The 18,883-nt window shown below is 46.4% G+C and overlaps 2 long non-coding RNA genes across 4 annotated transcripts; both read right to left on the reverse strand.

Moving 5' to 3' along the window:
- Positions 1-1,015: 1,015 nt before the first annotated feature.
- LOC147186600 (uncharacterized) lies at positions 1,016-1,728 on the reverse strand. Of its 2 annotated transcripts, none has more exons than XR_015098934.1 (3): positions 1,659-1,728; positions 1,326-1,495; positions 1,016-1,249 (listed from the first exon to the last, which is right to left on the reverse strand). It is a non-coding gene; the product is annotated as an uncharacterized LOC147186600 (long non-coding RNA). The 2 variants fall into 2 exon arrangements; XR_015098933.1 differs by having other exon boundaries at positions 1,655-1,728.
- Positions 1,729-2,044: 316 nt separating this feature from the next.
- LOC147186601 (uncharacterized) lies at positions 2,045-2,976 on the reverse strand. 2 transcript variants are annotated; one of them, XR_015098931.1, is made up of 4 exons: positions 2,856-2,976; positions 2,491-2,769; positions 2,262-2,325; positions 2,045-2,086 (listed from the first exon to the last, which is right to left on the reverse strand). It is a non-coding gene; the product is annotated as an uncharacterized LOC147186601 (long non-coding RNA). The 2 variants fall into 2 exon arrangements; XR_015098932.1 differs by having other exon boundaries at positions 2,052-2,086; positions 2,262-2,309; positions 2,512-2,769.
- Between the last annotated feature and the right edge of the window lie 15,907 nt (positions 2,977-18,883).

The following is an 18,883-nucleotide window of genomic DNA, read 5'->3' on the forward strand; positions in this document are numbered from 1 at the left end:
CTCCTACTCTGGCATCCCTTCACTGGCTCGCTATACATTTTAGAGTTATTTTCAAGATCCTATTATTTGTTTTCGAATCTCTAAATGACCTCGCGCCACCTTACCTCTCTGAGCTCATCCGCCCCTACGCACCTGCCCAGCGGCTTAGGTCTGCGGACCTGACATTATTAGAAGTACCAAGAACTAAACGGAGGTTCAGAGGGGATCGAGCCTTTTCCGTTGCTGGTCCCTCTCTGGAATGACCCCCCACTGAACATTCGGCAAGCCCCCTCGCTGCCCATCTTTAAAAGCCGCCTCAAAACTCACTTTGGCATTTGACTCAGCATGACTCAGATTTGTTCTTGTTTTATGCTGTTTGGTGCTTTCTACCGTCTTTGTTACCGATTTGTTGCTTTACTGTTGTATATGTTATTTGCTCCATGTATCCTCCTGACTAGATTCGCAAAAGATCTGCGATCCCTAGGCTCAAAGGTGCGGATCAAACTGTCGCCAATTCCTAGTGGATCGCAGTGAAGTCCGTAAGGGAGCTTCCACGCCGAATTGACGGGACTTTCCATCACTGGAGAGTTGGTGCGAAGTGGTAATGACCTTCGGGTCAGCAAAATCCCGCGGAACCGCGTCCGGCGGTATACAAATCCACCGCAGTCCTGGCGTTAAGCGCCTAGCAAGGTGGCGGATCGGATCCCCAAGCCGACCATCCCCATGGGTTATGAAGGAATGCCCACCCTTCAAAATAAAACACCGGGCCCGGCGCACCCACGGTCCAACCTCGGGTGCTGCAGACCCCCTGGACCACCACCGTCGGCCACCGCGCTGCCGTGGACCCTGGCCACGGGGTCGAAGTGCGGGGGCGGGGTTGCGACCCGTCCCCCTCCCTCACGCTACATAGCCCCCAGGATGGCGATTCTCCCCCCCCCCCCCCCTCCTGCCCCTCAACCCGTTTCCCCCCTCTCTCGATCCCCTCAACCTCAAGAAGTCCGGCGGCGATGGCGCGGGCCGTCGGGGAGAGGCTCAGATGAGGGCCCACGTCCCTAGCTCCACAACCACACGTCGGCGGCCGTGGCACGATGGTCGCTCCCCTTGCGAACTGGTGATGGTGCAGGGGAGAGGCAGCGACCACGGTGGCGGAGCAGGACTCTCTAGTCGCAGCGCTGCTCCCCTCAATCCGAGGAAGGGCCAATAAAAGGCGGCCTAAACACGCCCATCACCGCCATCGATCGGCTGGAGACCCGCCTCCAGCAGATTCATCCTTTATGCGGGCGAAACAAATACAAATACAAAAAACGGACTGCTTTCCTGGAAATCGGCGCTTGGAATGTACGAACCCTGATGGACAATGCAAGAGCAAAGAGACCGGAGCGCAGGACTGCCCTCATCGCCCTTGAGATTCAGAAGCTCGGCCTGGACATTGTGGCCCTCTCCGAGACCCGTCTCCCTGGTGCCGGGCAGATCGAGGAGCCTCGGCACGGGTACACCTTCTTCTGGAGCGGACGAGCTGTGGAGGAGAGAAGAATTCACGGTGTAGGGTTCTGCGTTAAGTCACGTCTGGTTAGGGATCACAACATCATCCCCGTAAGAACTTCTGAGAGACTCATGTCCATCACCCTACCTCTGTGTCAATCCCAATCCCTTGTCATCATCAGCGCCTACGCACCTACCCTGGACGCCTCGGAGGAGGCGAAGGAGTCCTTCTATGCCGCGCTGCGTGGCCTGATCCTCCGCGTCAACTCCCGGGATAAGCTCTTGGTTCTGGGGGATTTCAATGCGCGGGTGGGCCGGGACCATCAGCTTTGGGGAGGGACTCTGGGGAAGGAAGGCGTTGGCAACTGCAACGAAAATGGAGAACTACTCCTTGGTCTCTACGCAGAGACGGAGATGGTAATAACCAACACACTGTTTCGGATGGCCAACAAGCACAAGACCACCTGGCAACATCCAAGATCCGGCCACTGGCACCTGATCGATTACGTCCTTACCCGAATCTGCGACCGATCCGACGTCATGGTCACGAGGGCCATCCGCTCCATGGATGACGGATGGTCCAATCACAGGCTGGTAGCCTCAAGACTTAGGCTGAAGATCGCGCCTGCGAAAAGAAGGAAGAAGATCCCCAAGAGGATACGTTTCAATGTTGGGCTGCTGAGGAATCCCCAAGTCCTCGAACAGTACCAGACGTCCCTCGCGGACAAACTGGACACTCAACCTCGGACCCTTCCTGCCACTGTCCACTCAGACTGGGAGCACTTGAAAACTGCGCTCACCAAATCCGCGGAAGAGGTCCTCGGTGTCCAGAAGAGGAGAAATCCCGACTGGTTTGCCGAAAACCTGGAAGAAATTGAGCCACTGATTTCAAGAGAGAGAGAGGCTCGCATTGCATGGCAGAACTGCGTTTCCTCCAAGAGACTTGAAGAAGCCTACCGGGCGGCCAAGAGTGAAGCACAGAGAGAGATCCGGAGGATCCAAAATCAATGGTGGGTCAACTTTGACCACCAAATGCAGAGTTTCGCTGACCGTCACGATACCAGATCCTTCTTCGAAGCAACGAGGAAGATCATCGGTCCGGCTCACAGTCCTCCAATGGCTGTGAAGGCAAAGGACGGCACCATCCTGCAGGAAAAGGAGGATACTCACCAGCGATGGAAGGAGCATTTCATGGAGCTCCTGAACCGTCCGACATGCGCAATAGACGGCTTCCTCGATCCTGTCCCCCAGCTCCCCGTGCAACACTGGATGACGGAGCTGCCGACTCTCCGGGAGATCTCCGGAGCCCTGAGGAGGATGAAGAAGAACAAAGCTGCTGGAGTCGACGACATCCCCGTAGAACCTTTACAAGCTGGGGGTGCACATCTCCTCACCCGCCTCCACACCTTCATCCTTCAATGCTGGGTCGAGGAGACGGTGCCTGGGGAACTGAAGGACTCCGTCATCGTCACGATATTCAAGAAGGGCGACAAACTCGACTGTGGAAACTATCGTGGAATTTCGCTGCTGTCAACTGCTAGAAAACTCATCTGTCGTATACTGGCCGACCGACTCACCTGTCTCGCTAAGCGGGTTCTTCCGGAGTCCCAGGCGGGCTTCCGTCCAGGAAGGGGAACCGCGGACATGGTGTTCTGCGCCAGACAGCTCCTGGAGAAGTGCCGGGAGCAGCGGAGGGAGTTCCACGCCATCTTTTATGATCTGGCCAAAGCGTTTGATTCTGTGCCCCGAGCAGCACTCTGGAAAGTGCTGGAACGTCAAGGCTGCCCCCCCAAATTCATATCCCTCATCCGGATGTTTCACGACGGCATGAAGGGTTGCGTCCTGACTCAGGGCGAAATGACTCCCCCATTCCCGGTTCGGACTGGAGTCAAACAGGGCTGCACGGTGGCGCCGACGTTGTTCTGCCTCTACATCGCCGCGCTCATTCACCACGTCACCCCTGTCCAGGAGCACGGAATCACTCTACGCTACCAAACTGAAGGGTCGCTCTTCAACCTCAGCCGTTTGAGGAGCAGGCGGGGGACCATGGTCACGACCGTCAGCGAACTCCAGTATGCTGATGACAATGCTGCGGTCTCCAGGTCCTCGAGACTCGACGCGTCGCTGCGGAGGAGGACCGGCGAGCGCGGAGGAAGGAGAGGGCCCGGCAACCGCCCGGCCCCCCAACCCACTTCTGTCAATCCTGCGGGCGGGGCTTTCGGGGAAGACTGGGCCTCCACAGTCATCGGAGACACAAGCACCAGGAGCCGTCGCCTTGTCCTGGGGGCCGCATTCCTCGATAACGAGGGCCTTCACCGACCGACCTCCTGACTACCAGTAGTTTAAATTTGTCCGTGGTAGAGGACATTTGTGAACCTAAATATCTCCCACCCAGTGCATCCAATCGCATTCACTCCTTTTGTGCTCTAAAGAGGACATTCAGTGCTTTCCAATGATACCAAATTTGTAGGGGGTGGGGCTTTGTTACTTTGACTTCCCAATATAAGAAAATGGCTTCCCTCAGTGCAAGCCCTTTTTATGGGATGAGGAAAATTTTTTGTCTTGAAATGTTGTTGGTATTTTACTTACAAGACTATTATGAACACGTTAAAGTGTGGTTTGTGTTGTTTTAGGTGTATTTGAGCCTAGTATTCAAGTGTTTAAAAAATGTAGTAGAATTTCAAAAATGTATTTTGGAGTAGTCCAATTACTTCACATAGATTGGGGAATTTCAAAATAAATGTGATTGGACAACATTTTTTTTTCCTGGTTGTCAGGAGGATATGCAGTGATGGCTGTTTGAAAGTGCTCTACAAATACAGTTGAGTTGCGATTTGAGTACAGAGACGAGAGCTGAGACACCAGTCTTTAATGTCAAATTTTAATAAAAATCAAATTAATACTAAATCCACAAGTCAAATTTCCAACATAGGTCATATTTGACCTCTTTCCAAATGCCGTATTACAGAATGCAGGGGCTGACAGCACCTGATTGGGGCATGAAATAAAATAATAAAAACATTTTAATAATTATTTTGAAAACACACAGCTCTGCAGCTAACAGGTAACGTGGCTGAAAACTGGAAGAGATTCAAGCAACATTTTGAACTGTATTTGTCTGCGATTGAAGCTGAAAGCTGAAGATGAAAGAATCTGTGTTTTTACACATCGTGGGAGATGAAGCTCTAAAATGTGGAGTTTGAAATTTGGGAGTTTAAAAACAACTTCACATTTGCTGCTGAGGATGATAAAATGAAGCTGTCAAAAATAATAGAAAAGTTTGAAGCTTGCTGCATTCCAAAATGCAATGTGACATTTGAAAGGCACAGATTCTTCACATGTGTACAGACAGTTGGAGAAAATATTGACCAATATGTAAATGAGCTGAGAAACAGATCAAAGACACGTGAGTTTGGTGGATTAACAGAATCACTAATCAAGGAAAGAATTGTGTGTGGCATAACAGATAATAATCTGAGAGAGAGACTACTCAGAGAATCAGATCTGGACCTAGAGAAAGCTTTAGCGCTGTGGAGAGTCGCTGAGTCCATGAAATCACAGGCTAAAGAGATGCTAAATGATGCTAGCTGCAATGTGGATGCAGTGGAAAAAGATGCATGCAGATTCTACAAAGACAAGACCGCTGATGTGAATAAAGGAGTGAGACAACCAAACAAAAATAGGATCTCCATTCAGACATCTTGTACTCAGTGTGGTACGCAACATCCCCGAAGCAATATCCAGCATATGGGAAAAAAATGTAATAAATGCAAGAAAGACAATCCCAATGCTCGTTGCTGCAAGAACCAAGCACAGAAAGGACAGGTAGATGCAGTAGATCAGGGGAGGCCCACCAGTCAGAGACGAAGAGCCGATTTTTTTACTGTGTTACTGCAAAGAGCCATATCACACCCGTTCCTCGCGCACGCGCGTGCACACACGCTCTCGCACACACATGCAAACACACACGCGCGCTCGCACGCACGCACTCACGTGGTTCCCCACCAGTGCACTTGCTCACATATGCACACTGAAGATATCACCTATATATGTTATATGTTTAGCTTAAAACTTTGTATCATAGACAGGTCGACTTTGACACTAGTCTCTGTCCTGAACATCTGCTGAAGTACTTGAAACAAAGAATGTAGTGTGAAGTTTAGATTCTATTTTCACTTGGTTAATTAACAGCCCCCCGAGAGTTTTCTTGCCTCCTCCACCTTGTAAAAGTCCCTGAAGGCTGTCAAGTGCCTTCGAAGAGGAACCCTAATCTCAAGATTTGTGGACCAGCAGATATGGTCTGTACTTTGTCAAAATGCCAAGATCGAACTGCATTGACCTTTCTTTGTTTCTGATTTTTACATGAGGGGAAGGACTGCCCGCCCCTAATTAATATAATTAACATACTATGCCTATATGTACGTGTGACTGTAGTTGCTCGGGGCTTCCTGATGAAATCTGAGACTCACAGGAGCCCGAATCGATTCGTGTTGTGCCCTGAACGTTCAGTAAAACATCTTGCAAGAACTCCATTTCCAGCCTCTGACTTTTGCACATCAACTCAGCCCGAATCAAACGAACACGCGGAGGACCTGGGGAAGTGGAGAACGGTCAAGGGATCCCGCCGTGTCGACAACAACACGCTTCCCCCTGTTTGATCATCCTCCAACAACACACACCACGATGAGCAACAGTCGGAATGGGCCGAAAATGAATGAAAGCTAAAGATACATACAAACAGATCTCCCCCCCCCCCCACCCCATTTCCTCCTCCCACCCCTTGCGGTCGACTTACGACCAGTTCACTGGCTCACGGTCGATTCCGATCGACGTATTGGGCACCCCTGCCTTAAAATCAGAGGTAATTCGCTGACTAGCTTAGCGCTTAGCGCCGTTGTTTGCGCATGAGTGGTAATGCAGTCATCTGATTCGTTGTCCTCTATGTCAATCAAGTAACGGGATTGATGACAGGCTAACGTATTACGTTCTGTGTAGTTGGCGCCTTGTTTGAATGGCATCGCCACTGCTGAGGCGTTTTCAACGCTTGTCATGTGAAGCTCGGGAGCCGCTTTGAACCAGCAAGAGCCGCATGCAGCTCGCGAGCCGCAGGTTGGCCACCCCTGATGTAGATTATTATGAAGTAGAAGAACTTCATGTGGATGCTGTAAAACAGTGGTCCCTAAACTTCAGCCTGTGGGCTGGATCCGGCCCGTCTCTGCATTTGGTCTGGCCCCCCTGAAAATACCAGAGTATTTTGATTTATTTTTCATCTATGTGGATTTGTATTTGATAATAAAGTTGGGCTTTTGCAATAAAATGTTCCTTAGAACTATTTTCATTTTTAACTATTACTTAGTAACTATTTCATAAATACATATCCTATAACATGACATTTGTTGCATCTTTCTGCGGTCTGTGCCGTTATCGGTCAACCCCAGAAACAAATCCTAAACCCGCCCCTCTCGAAGAGAATGGGATCATGGCGAAAAGGTTAGGTACAAGAAAAATCAATGCAGAATGCAGGGTATTTAACCCAAAGTGGACGGTTATTTTTTTGTTCAATGCAAAGAAAAGGCTGTCTGTCTCATCTGTCAAGAGGCGATGGCGGCATTCAAAGAATACAATCTGTGGAGACACTGTGAATTCCGTCACATCGACAAATACGAGAGACTGCAAGGACAAATGCGAGCAAACTGTCAAAACTAAAAAGTGGAATGTTAGCTCAGCAAAATACATTTGTAAGCCAAGCTTAGCTGAACCAGTCATCTGTTCGAGCTAGCTTTCATGTTGCTCAACTGATGGCAAGCAGCGGTAAACCTTTTACTGATGGTGTTTGTCAAGAAATGCATGAATGCTGTCGCGGAGGAGGTGTGTCCCGAGAAGAAAGACGTCTTCAATAGCTTGAGTCTATCAGTGAGCACAATCACCAGACGTGTTGAAGAAATCATGGGTAATGTATATGCCCAGCGGCAGCAGAAGACAAAAGTTAAAAAATATATATATTTTCATTACCACTGGATGAGATCACGGACGTGCAGGACAAGGCGCAACTGCTAATTTTTATTTGTGGAGTTAGCACAAACTATAAGGGTGTTCACACAGCACACATTTGCTCCGGTGCTGCACCGATGTATTTTGTTGCGATATATTTTACACCGGAGCAAATTTTGTGGAGCGGTGACACGTACAAAGCCGCTGAGCGTGTTAGCACCGGCGCAGCGTTGGTGCAGCCCCAGTTGGGTTCACACGGCAGTTTCTGCAGTGGAGCAAAACGATAGAAAACAAAGAGCTGTTGTGTTGGTTCTTTTTAAAACATATGACTCAAGCAACTACTGTACAGGCACGTCCTTCTCCTTCTCGGTCTCCGTGCCTTCTGCTCGAGAGTGACCGCCCCCAAAAACGTAAATCAACGATGACTTCAATGACTCAGAAAAGCAAACATATAATGCGCCAAACACAAATTCAAGAGAGGAAATCACAAAATAAATTCTATGCAAAAATTGTAGAAATTGTAATACAAGGGGTATTACAAACACATGACGGAAGTACAACAGAGCACGAAAGCAACGCATTCTCGCTGTACGTAATCAACTCTTCTCATGCGTAGCGAGGCTACCCCCCCCCCCCCCCCCCCCCCGCAAATGAGCATTTGCTCCGGAGCAAATTGTAGAGTTCACACGTGCAAATTTACGGACCAACAGGTGGCACTGTAGGGCTCCCCCGGCAGCTGCACACCTGTTGGTCATAGGTAATTAGGGCCTTAAAAGGACTCCCAGCCCGAACACTCGGTGTTGGGTCATTGTTGCTTCTTGCTACTGTCATGTGTGTTGCTGTTTGCTCTTGACTTCTGTCATGTTTAGTTCATTATTATGTTTTAGCTTTAGTCATGGTTTTTGTTTGATATTTTGGACTTTGTTTGTTTTGGATTTAGTTTTCTTTGTTTTAAATACAATTCTTCAAATACACCCTGCTCCTCCCTCCTGCCTGCTTTTTGGGGTCCACCACCACCTCGCATACGTGACACAAGGCACAGTCAGAGGAAACCGAAAACGGGGAAGACAGAAAAAGAGATGGGAGGACAACATCCAAGAATGGACAGGATTGGGCCTGGCAGAGTCCCAAAGAGCAGTGGAGGACAGAGACTGGTGGAGGAGAGTGGTGGCGCAGGCGCCCCAACGACTTTTACAGAAGTCAAGGGATAAGTGGAGTGATTTATTTCCTGGCTTTTTTTCTGTGAAGAACCCGTGGATGGTTTAGTTATTATTTATTTCATTCTTAGTCTTACTATGTATTTCCTGACTTTTGTTCTGTGAAAAATCCAGAAAAGGATATTTGATTTTGTGTGCATTTCTGGAAAACAATTTTATTAATAAAAAGTAATTTTTTACATTTAGGTACTCTTGCAGTCACAATTTTTCTGTTACAAATTGACCCCGGACCCCATCACAGAAGTGAAAGGTTATGCGACCCTCACAAGAAAAAGTTTGGGGACCACTGTTGTAAAAGATGGAAAAGGATAAAAAGATTGGATCACTATACTGAAAGTGAACGGCATACATCTGAAATTCAAATTGGGTACTGGAGCCAATGTGAATGTAATGAAAGAGCCTGATTTCATGAAAATAAGACCGACACCAAAACTACAAAGAGCAAACATGAAAGTCACAGCTTATGCAGGTGCAGACAGACCAAAGAAGGGAAAATGCATTGTGATGTGACACACAAAGGCCAAGTGCACAAGCTATCCTTCATCATGGGTCCCAGGGATGTGCAGGTCAGACTAGGATTGTCGGTATGTGAGAGACTACACCTAGTGAAGAGAGTTTTTGTTGTACACCCACACCAAGCACCAGACAGACCGTACCACAAGGTGGGTGCTGATCTGTTTTCGTGTCAAGGTAAATATTATCTGTAGTCACGGACGATTACTCCCTGTATCCAGAGGTTTGCAGACTGCAAACTTGAAACGGGATTGCAAACCGAGTTTTTTTTCTGATAACGGCCCACAATTGTGTAGACTGCAAATTTCCCCAGTGTGGGACAAATAAAGGATATTATCATTTCTAATCTTATCTTAATTCACGAATGAGAAGTTCAGAAAATTGCCAAGAAGTGGGACTTTAAGCACATAACCTCAAGTCCACAATTTCCACAGTCCAATGGCTTGGTGGAAAGTTCTGTCAAGACTGTGAAATGGCTGATTTACAAGCCAGCCGAAAGCGGAACTGATTTGTCCCGGAGCTTGCTGATGTATTGCACAACGCCACTCGAGTGTGGTATGTCCCCTCCAGCTACTCATGGGACGTGTGCTGAGATCCAACTTACCCATCCCGGAAAACCTGCTCAAGACAAAGGAAGGGGAGAAAGTGAGGATGCTCAAAGAACAACAGAAACAAAAACAGAAATTTTATTATGACAGAGGAATGCTGTACCTGGATTACACACTGGTGACCCAGTTAGGTTGAAAGACAAAACAGAGACATGGTCACAGAAAGGGACTGTTCTGTGTCAGATCCAACCAAGGTCATACACTGGTTCAGAAAGTGAATGGGCTGTTCTACGGAGAAATTGCAGAGATCCTATCAAAGAACCAGTCACCGTAAGTCAAGGAACAGAGACTGTAGAAGGACCTCACAGAGCTGAGAATCCATCCACTGAGACGCCTCAAATTCCAGGACAACCGACCCGAAAGTCCTCAAGGAAAGTGAAATCACCTGAGAGACTGAAACTTTTTTGATTGGAAAAAAAAGTGTGAAAAATGATGTGGCAAAAATTCTGAATGTATAGTTTATTGTTGGAAATTTGGGAGAGTTTCTAAAATTTTTATTCTTATTTAAAAAATATATTACTGTGTCTCCACTCTGTACAGTATACATTCTCTAGTACGGACTCATGTTTGCACTGTCCAATCTGTCCTTTTAACAGAATTTCCTTATTTGGGAAATGAGCATGGTACACGTGCTTTATGAACCTGCAAGTATGTTGACAAAATGCACGTGTAACAACACAAGCAATAAAATGCAAAAATATACTGTCCAAAAACCATTTATATAACAAAAACTGCAGTACAGTATATAGTACAAGTCTAGTGTCTCAAAAAAAAAAATCACAACACAGTACAGTACATACAGTATTTTAAATATTTTTTCCGTCTTGGGGAAAAAAATTAGTCTATTTTGGGTTAGCTAGCTAAAAATGTGAACAAAAAACACTTATTTGAATAATGAACGTGTATATTGTTACTATAACCGTTTTTAACATTGAAGAATGGCGTTATAACAGCTTGAATTGGAATCAAATGAACACAATGAAAAAAGTATTTTCTCATCTTTCATATTTATTGTTTCACCGTCGTCCTGCATTCATGCGTCACAAATTCGCTTGGCTCTCGTCTAAATACAAGGCAATTGGCGAGCTGTTGCTGCTCCCTAGCAGTATGGGAGGGTACTACATGATTACTTTCTGGGCGATAGACTGCACAGGCATACAAATTGGATATTTTCCCGCGGCACACCTGACAATGTCTTGTGGCACACTGGTGTGCCGCGGCACAGGGGTTGAAAAACACTGATCTACAGGACGTTAGTGAATAAAGTTAAAATCTTTCGCAATTACAGTAAAACGCACGCCAATAAAAGGTCACTTACACGTCATCGTTTCGGATCCGATGATAGAAAATCGCGAAACGAACACATTTCTTCCGTCGTGACTCCCGTTGTGTCGAGTGCTTTTTTAAGCTAGTGCCGCGATCTACAGGACGTACGTAAATAAAGTTAAAATTGTTCGCTTTTACAGTAAAACGCACGCCAATAAAAATTCACTTACACAAGCTTAGTTTCGAATCCGATTATAGAAAACGGCGCAGTGAACATGTGTCTTCCGTCGTGTCTTCCGTTGCATCGGGTGGGCGCTGCGTGTACTTACGCTCCCGCAGCCCTCCGTCTCCATCAGGGTTACGGAAAGTGGAACTTCCGCTTAAGTTCCAGTAAAATGTAATATCATAGTCAAAATGTTAATGCATAGGTTTTTATTTCGGGTGAAGGAAATTCTTTTACATAGAATTCTGGAGATGGGAATATTTACTATATTTGCAAAGGCTGTGTGCAGCAACTGTCTTGTCATGATCTCCTTCCTTGGAAAATCCAAGCTGTTCCCACAAAAGCAAATACATTGGTTCATCTTAAACATCTCCTTTTTTTTCAATGTCACAAAAATCCTGGCGCTGACCTAAGATGACATTAAATAAAAGTTCATAAATAAAAGCGCTGATTGGAAATGACATGCAATAAAAGTTTAGAAACAAAGAATATTAGAAATATGAGGACAAAATTATTTTGTCAATTATAGCGATTTGATAAATATCATATAAATGATGTGTGCTGATCATTGGGCCAGACACATCGATTAAATAGATTTATCGTTCCACTCATAATGTACACACGCATGTACAGTGAGACAGAGACCGACATGGCACTCACTTCTTCAATAGTATGAAAAAAGATTGATCTTAAAAGCAAATGGATTAGGACTTGTGTGAGTGGATGATGTGTTACGATTTTTCTGTTTGCTACTTTTCTGTTCATGCAGGGGTGGGCAAACAACGGCCCGCGACCCGGATCCAGCCTGTTGGTCTTCTTAATCCGGCCCGCCGAAGGTTGGTACACAAGATTCGATGTGAATGACTGCTTTAATTCCATATGGACTTGGAATGACAGGCATTATAACGCCAGGTGGTACATTGACTTGACATTGCAGACCACAGGAAGGCCGGGGAAGAGGAAGAGAGAGAGGGAGAGATCTTATCTACCACCTACGGACTTCTGTCAAATGGAAATTCCGAAACCCGGTGAAAAAAAAAAATGCATTCAACTTTCTACGACTATATTACATTAACGATCGATTTATAACAATGGAAGTTTCGGTCCCGGAAGCCTGCAGTAGCGCCAAGTCAAGCAACTCCCCCTCGATACGAAGGAATAACTGTGTCTGCGCTGCTATTTTCTGTCACTGATGCATCTGATTAAGCAAAGCGGGTTACAAAGTACGAAACAATCAAGAGACGCTTGTAGTTGTAGTTTACAAGACTTTGAAAAACAACGAAGCAATTCTTTCTCAGTCCGATTCTGGCCATTTCCCTGCTCAGAGTGAATTGCTTGCGGCTCGGCGGACATTCGAGTAAATGAACATTTCCTGGAATAGTTTGACTGTTATCGTGCAAAAAGCCTTACGCAAACTGGACAATAAGAGAGAAGGCGAGCTCCATTGCGCTAACTATGGCCATCGAGGACTTCGAAACGTTCCGTGGTTGGCTTCAAAAGTTTGTTGCATGATATCAGCTGAGCAACGCTGTCTTGGATGGTGAATGAGGGGTGATCAAGTTAGAAACAGTCAGTTGAGTGGAAAGAAAAGCTACCAAGGTCTAATACTCGTCTCATTTTGTAGCACATAGTCCTAATTTTTTTTTTTGTTATTAAACTTTTTATTGAATTTTTTCAAACAGTTAGAAAAAAGAAAAACATGGTCACGTGTTTAAGTACATAGAACCACACCAGTTCTGGGCATCGAAATAGTACATACTGTTGGAGGATGATCAAACAGGGGGAAGTGTGTTGTTGTCGACACGGCGGGATCCCTTGACCGTTCTCCACTTCCCCAGGTCCTCCGCGTGTTCGTTTGATTCGGGCTGAGTTGATGTGCAAAAGTCAGAGGCTGGAAATGGAGAAGTTCTTGCAAGATGTTTTACTGAACGTTCAGGGCACAACACGAATCGATTCAGGCTCCTGTGAGTCTCAGATTTCATCAGGAAGCCCCGAGCAACTACAGTCACACGTACATATAGGCATAGTATGTTAATTATATTAATTTAGGGGCGGGCAGTCCTTCCCCTTATGTAAAAATCAGAAACAAAGAAAGGTCAATGTAGTTCAATCTTGGCATTCTGACAAAGTACAGACCATATCTCGAGACAAGAGTTCCTCCTCTAGGGACCTTGACAGCCTTCAGGAACTTTCCCAAGGTGGGAGACGCAAAAGAAAACACTTGGAGGGCTGTTAATCACTCAAGGGGAGATAGGACCCCAGCTTCAAACTACATTCTTTGTTTGAAGTAGCGGATGTTCAGGACAGAGACCTAATAGTCAAGGTCGACCTGTCTATGATACAAAGTTTTAAGCTAAACATATAACATAGGTGATACCTTCAATCCCTCTCTCGGACTCGAAAGAGTCCGAAAACTTGTTCGAAAAAGCTTTCCCTCTCTCGGGCTCATAAGAGTCCGAAAACTCGCTCGAAAAAGCTTTCCCTCTCTCGGAATCGTAAGAGTCCGAAACCCTTAAATGCATCTGAAAACATTATGTAAAGGTGATGTTTCAACAGCAAATACATTGGTGAGATAAATTCAAAACGATATGAAATGTGATAATAATAACATAAACGTCAAAAATACTAATGTGTAATTCCAGCATGCAAAAATGGCAGTGATATAAAAATCCAAAAAACAATGTAATGCAAACTTAATCGATTATAAAATATGTTGCATAGCAGACCCCAACACTCTAGATAAAGGTTCCTGCTGGGTCTTCGTCAACTGCTCTAACCTCCTCCACAAGCATCATGGCGTACGGGGGAGGAGAGGCGAGATCCCTCTTCTCTATCGCAGCGGTGATAAGGCGTTGGCAAAGGCCTTGTTGAGGAATGTGAGCGGTCAAATTGCTCTTGGTCCTCCTTGGACACAGGTTCTTTTATCTCTCTATAATGTGGAAGAAGACCCAACACCACGTCGTCTTTTCTTCAGTTTATCGCAACGCAACACGAATCGATTCGGGCTCCTGTGAGTCTCAGATTTCATCAGGAAGCCCCAAAGAAACACATTCATGAGATTATATAGAGACAATATGATAATGAGAGGCGGGGAGGTACGCCTCTCATGCAAATCCCTGAAACAAAGAAAGTAACATGTCATCTAACCCGGCGTGGCTGGAAGAAGTTGGGAGCGGTGGGGTTCGAGGGCACTAAAGGTGATTGTAAACACAGCGAGCACCTTTAACAGCATTCTACATTGTTTCTCTCAAGTGTCTGAACAAACACAACTAGCAGAGAGGAATAACACCATAACCATTAAACCTAACTAAGCAAAAAGTAGAGACAAAGAAGGTCAAGCAAAGTTCGACCTTGATATGATGACAAAGAATAGACCACTGCTGTTGGTCACAGATCTTGAGATTAGGGTTCCTCTTTGAGGGCACTTGACAGCCTTCAGGGATTTATACGAGGTGGTGGAGGCAGGAAAACCCTCGGGGGCTGTTAATTAACCAAGTGAAAATAGGACCTAAACTTCACACTACATTCTTTGTTTTGAGTACTTCAGCAGATGTTCAGGACAGAGACTAGTGTCAATAGTTCTCATAGCAAGATGAAATTCCTCAACAATGTTCTACTACTACTTCTAGCGGAATAATTCCTTAACAGCCTCTAAGGCACGGAATGCAACAGCATCCGCACAACGTAAGCAACGATGAAAATACAGCTATGGAAATCAAAACCGATGTCACGAGGGATTTGTATTTTCCGAACACGGCCATCCAATCGTCCCAAAAAGAAGTGTCTACTCCCGAGTGTGACTTCATCTCAATTGACAAGGCGCGCAAGTTTTGGAGAGTTCGGGTGAGGGAACCATCGGGTGCAGTGTTGTTAGGAATCACTGTACACCACTGATCCCCGAACATTGCGCAGAGGCCTCCTTCCTTTGTTAGTAACATGTCTACCGCGATATGTGTTTGCATTGTCATCAGGGAGGTGGCTGCCAATTGGGCATGTACGGCCTCAAATCCATCCCTGGTAAAATTCGCGAGTCGTTGTTGGTTGTAGTGTAGGTAATTTATCCTATCCACATTTTTGTTCGGAGTTATCGGGAATATTGCAGCGATAATGGGAATGTTTTCGAAACCCGCAGCTACTTGATCTGCTAATTTGTACTCGTCGGGAACTCCCCGTGGAACCCCTATGGCGTCGATATATATTGGAGAATTTGAAAAGGGATGAGGGGTGTTCAATTCTCTGCGAACGCGCTTAAGAATGCTAGGTTGTGGAACGGAAATATCTTTATGCGATGTAAGGGGAACAACCAAAATGGGGTAAATAGTCGACACCAGGGCGCAGCGTCCAGTCCAGGCTACTGGGAGGACGTTGAACAGTCTGCCGTTGCCGCAGTACCACCACACGTCTGCTCGGCCTTTCGTCAGTTGGTTGGAGCCATCTGAGTCGCTCGTGGTCACGACCGATCTGCACATAGAAAGAGGTATCTGGCCTACATCCTTGTGTCTCGCCATTGCAGAACTATCCTTCTGAAAACAAGTGCTGTTGAGCTGAATGTGTCTGGCATTAAATGTCGGTGCGTGTGCGCTGGCGGGTGATAATGGGTGGATCGCGTCCCATTTCTGGCACGACTGGGGGGGAACATCTTGTGACATAACAGGTAAAATGCATGAGGCTCCTAGGTCGTCATCTATTGGTGGGGTCAATAGATACATCATTGGTCTGGACACCATACACACTAAGCAGTCAGTGTCGTTGTACGCCTCACGAGCTGCTACAGCTCTCTCCATCCATGAATTGGAGTTTAGGTCAATCACTCCTGTCGCTATACTAAATGTGTCTTCTAGGGTAAAGTCTGCCGTAAATTGTGCTCGAACATTAGGCTTCTGGTCTGTCAGAACCATTCCTGGTCGGTGTCTTGGCGCTGTCTTTGAAAAGGTTTGGCAAATGCGAATGGGATACCATGTAACTGAGTCTGCATATGGTGTCAACAAAAGATTCAAGCAATTTCGATAGATATACATTACGTCTGATCCAGAGAATGACTGTGTGTAGGTCTGCAATTTAGTGATGTTAATTTCCCTCCAGTCAACCGTCAGAGCTAACCGTGCATTGTCAGTACCTAAAGCCCCTACTCTCACCATAGTCATACTGTCAGCTAGCCTTCCGCATTCTGAAGGAAAAGGGTGGGCGGAACATGAAATTTGCCAATCCTGACCGGAGTATGCCACAGTTGAGTAATATGACCATTTAACAGAAGATAGATAATAATTATACTTCGGCGCCCAAGTGCATGAAAACATTGTGCATGCGTCAAATTCAAAAGTTATTTGGGTGTTTCCTATCATATGCAAGCAGATGCCCTCTCTGGTGGAGGCTGAGGAGGAGAGTCTTCCTCCGTATCCCACGGTGGTATAAGTGATAGCTTTGGGAGTGGGGCAGCGTTCGTTCGACGAGAGGGGAGTTTCTCGCCTGGTGGATGCGAGTTGCACAAGCAACAAACCGATCAAATACTTGGCGATCATCGTCGGTGGATACTTTGAGTGTGATGACAATTTTAGGGCAGACCACTTGAATTCAGGGTGAGTCGCTGGGAATGCTGTGTGTTTTTTTTTTTGTTTTTTGTTTTTTCTCAAGATGTGAGCTCAGCTGCTGTTGGATTGCAGTTTTCCTGGGTGGAAGTTGCTCCTGCGTTGTCTGTTGCCGGGTTCAATCTGGAGTCGTCTGGCTCTGTTCGGGATTCGTCGAGCGTTGTTTCGAAGTCGTCAGGCGTTGTAGTCGTCCCAGGCTGGTCTCCCTGGCTGTTGATGTGATGGAAGCTGATCCCTGTGGGGCCTCGAGCTGGTCTGGTAGACGTCAAGTGGTACCACGTGTCTCCCTTTCCTTGCAGGCGAACCGCAGATGAAGTCCTCTCCGTCACCTTGTATGGACCCGTCCACCTGGGTTCCGACCACTTCCTTTTCAGAACCTTTAACCACACAAGTTCACAAACATTCATTAGCGGTGGAGCATCGGCCTGTTTTTCGGTCAGGCTGGAGAACGTAAAGGTCAGCTGTCGCAGCCCAGGCGGTCCCTCCACCTGTGATTCCTCCAGTGGAGCTGTTGGTGCCGGAAACGGTCTGTTGGTATGACATTCAAATGGTGTCCACCCTTTGGCTGAATTTAGTGACATCCTTACATTCATTAAGGCAATTGGGAGAGCCTGTACCCAATTTAGCTTAGACGATGCTAATGCTTTTGCTAATTTTTCTTTGATGTTCCTGTTCATTCTTTCAACTTGACCTTGGGACTGTGGGTGGTACACTGAACCAAAAGAGTGTTTTAAACCCAGGGCCCTCTCTACTTCTTGTAGATGTTTGTTTTTGAAATGAGTTCCGTTATCGGACCTGATTTTCTTTGGGAACCCATGAGTTGGAATGTAATGATTGATCAAGTGTTTAGCCACAACGTTCGCTGTTTCCGTTTTGCATGGATAGGCTTCTGGCCATCCTGAAAAAGAATCCACTATTACCAACAAATACCTGTATCCTGACACTGGTTTGATCATGTCAGTGAAATCCATCGAAACCACTTGACCAGGAGCAGTCACGTCCGGATCGTGAGTGCCCTGTGGTGGCTTCGTCGTAGGCATGCTGTTGTACCTGCTACAAACACTACAGTCCTGTAGTTCACTTTTTACAATCGTTCTCATGAAAGGGTGCCACCGGGTGTGGAGTCGTCTCAGTGTTTCATCCACGCCTACATGGCACACTCCATGGGCTTCACTTATCAACTGTTTCAACTGTTTTTGTGGTGGGATGCATCTCCCATCCTTTTTCCATATTCCATTATCACTCTTTGCACCCCCTTTCGACTTCCACACACTCTTTTCTTCTGGACTGGCTTGCTCCTGCCACAACTTGACCGTATCCTCATTCACCTTTTCCCTATCGGTTAATTCATTCTCACTGATCATTAGTTGCAATGTGGGAAGATGATAGCCTGCTGCCTCTTTCGCCGCCTTATCAGCCGAATCATTTCCTTTTGCTACAAAGTCTGAGCGTTTGGAATGTCCTTTGCATTTAATGATGGCCACTGCTTTGGGCAGCATTAAGGCATCTCGCAATGCTAGGATGTCTTGATGATGCTTAATTGGCGTTCCTACAGCAGTCACAAAATCATTTCGTTGCCACTCAGCCAGAGCCGTGTGTATTACCACGTGCACATATGCTGAGTCAGTGTAAATGTTGGCAGTTTTTCCCTGGGCTAGCATTAAAGCTGTTTGAACCGCAATCAGTTCAGCTCTCTGTGCTGATTGAGGACCTGTTAGTCTTTTTGCTACTACCGTCGTGAAGTCGTCATTCGTCATTCGTGTCACAGCGAATCCCGACTGGAGTCCTTTTTCTCCTTTGAAGCAACAGCCATCTGTAAACAGTATCATGTCTGGATTATTCAATGGTGTCTCATACAGTTCTTCTCTGAGCGTGTTTTCGTCCACTATCCGCTGTGTGCAGCAGTGTGGTTTTCCTTCCATCATTCCTTCCGCCATGTTGACGCCTTTGTGCGTAAACAAGATGTGGGGTTGGGTTAGTATTGTCTCGATTTTTCTTTGTCTCCCTCCTGTCATGGTG

Source organism: Hippocampus guttulatus, chromosome 21 (assembly GCF_054856545.1).
Source record: "Hippocampus guttulatus isolate MCC_2025c chromosome 21, RoL_Hgut_1.0, whole genome shotgun sequence".
In the NCBI taxonomy this organism is placed as follows: domain Eukaryota; kingdom Metazoa; phylum Chordata; class Actinopteri; order Syngnathiformes; family Syngnathidae; genus Hippocampus; species Hippocampus guttulatus.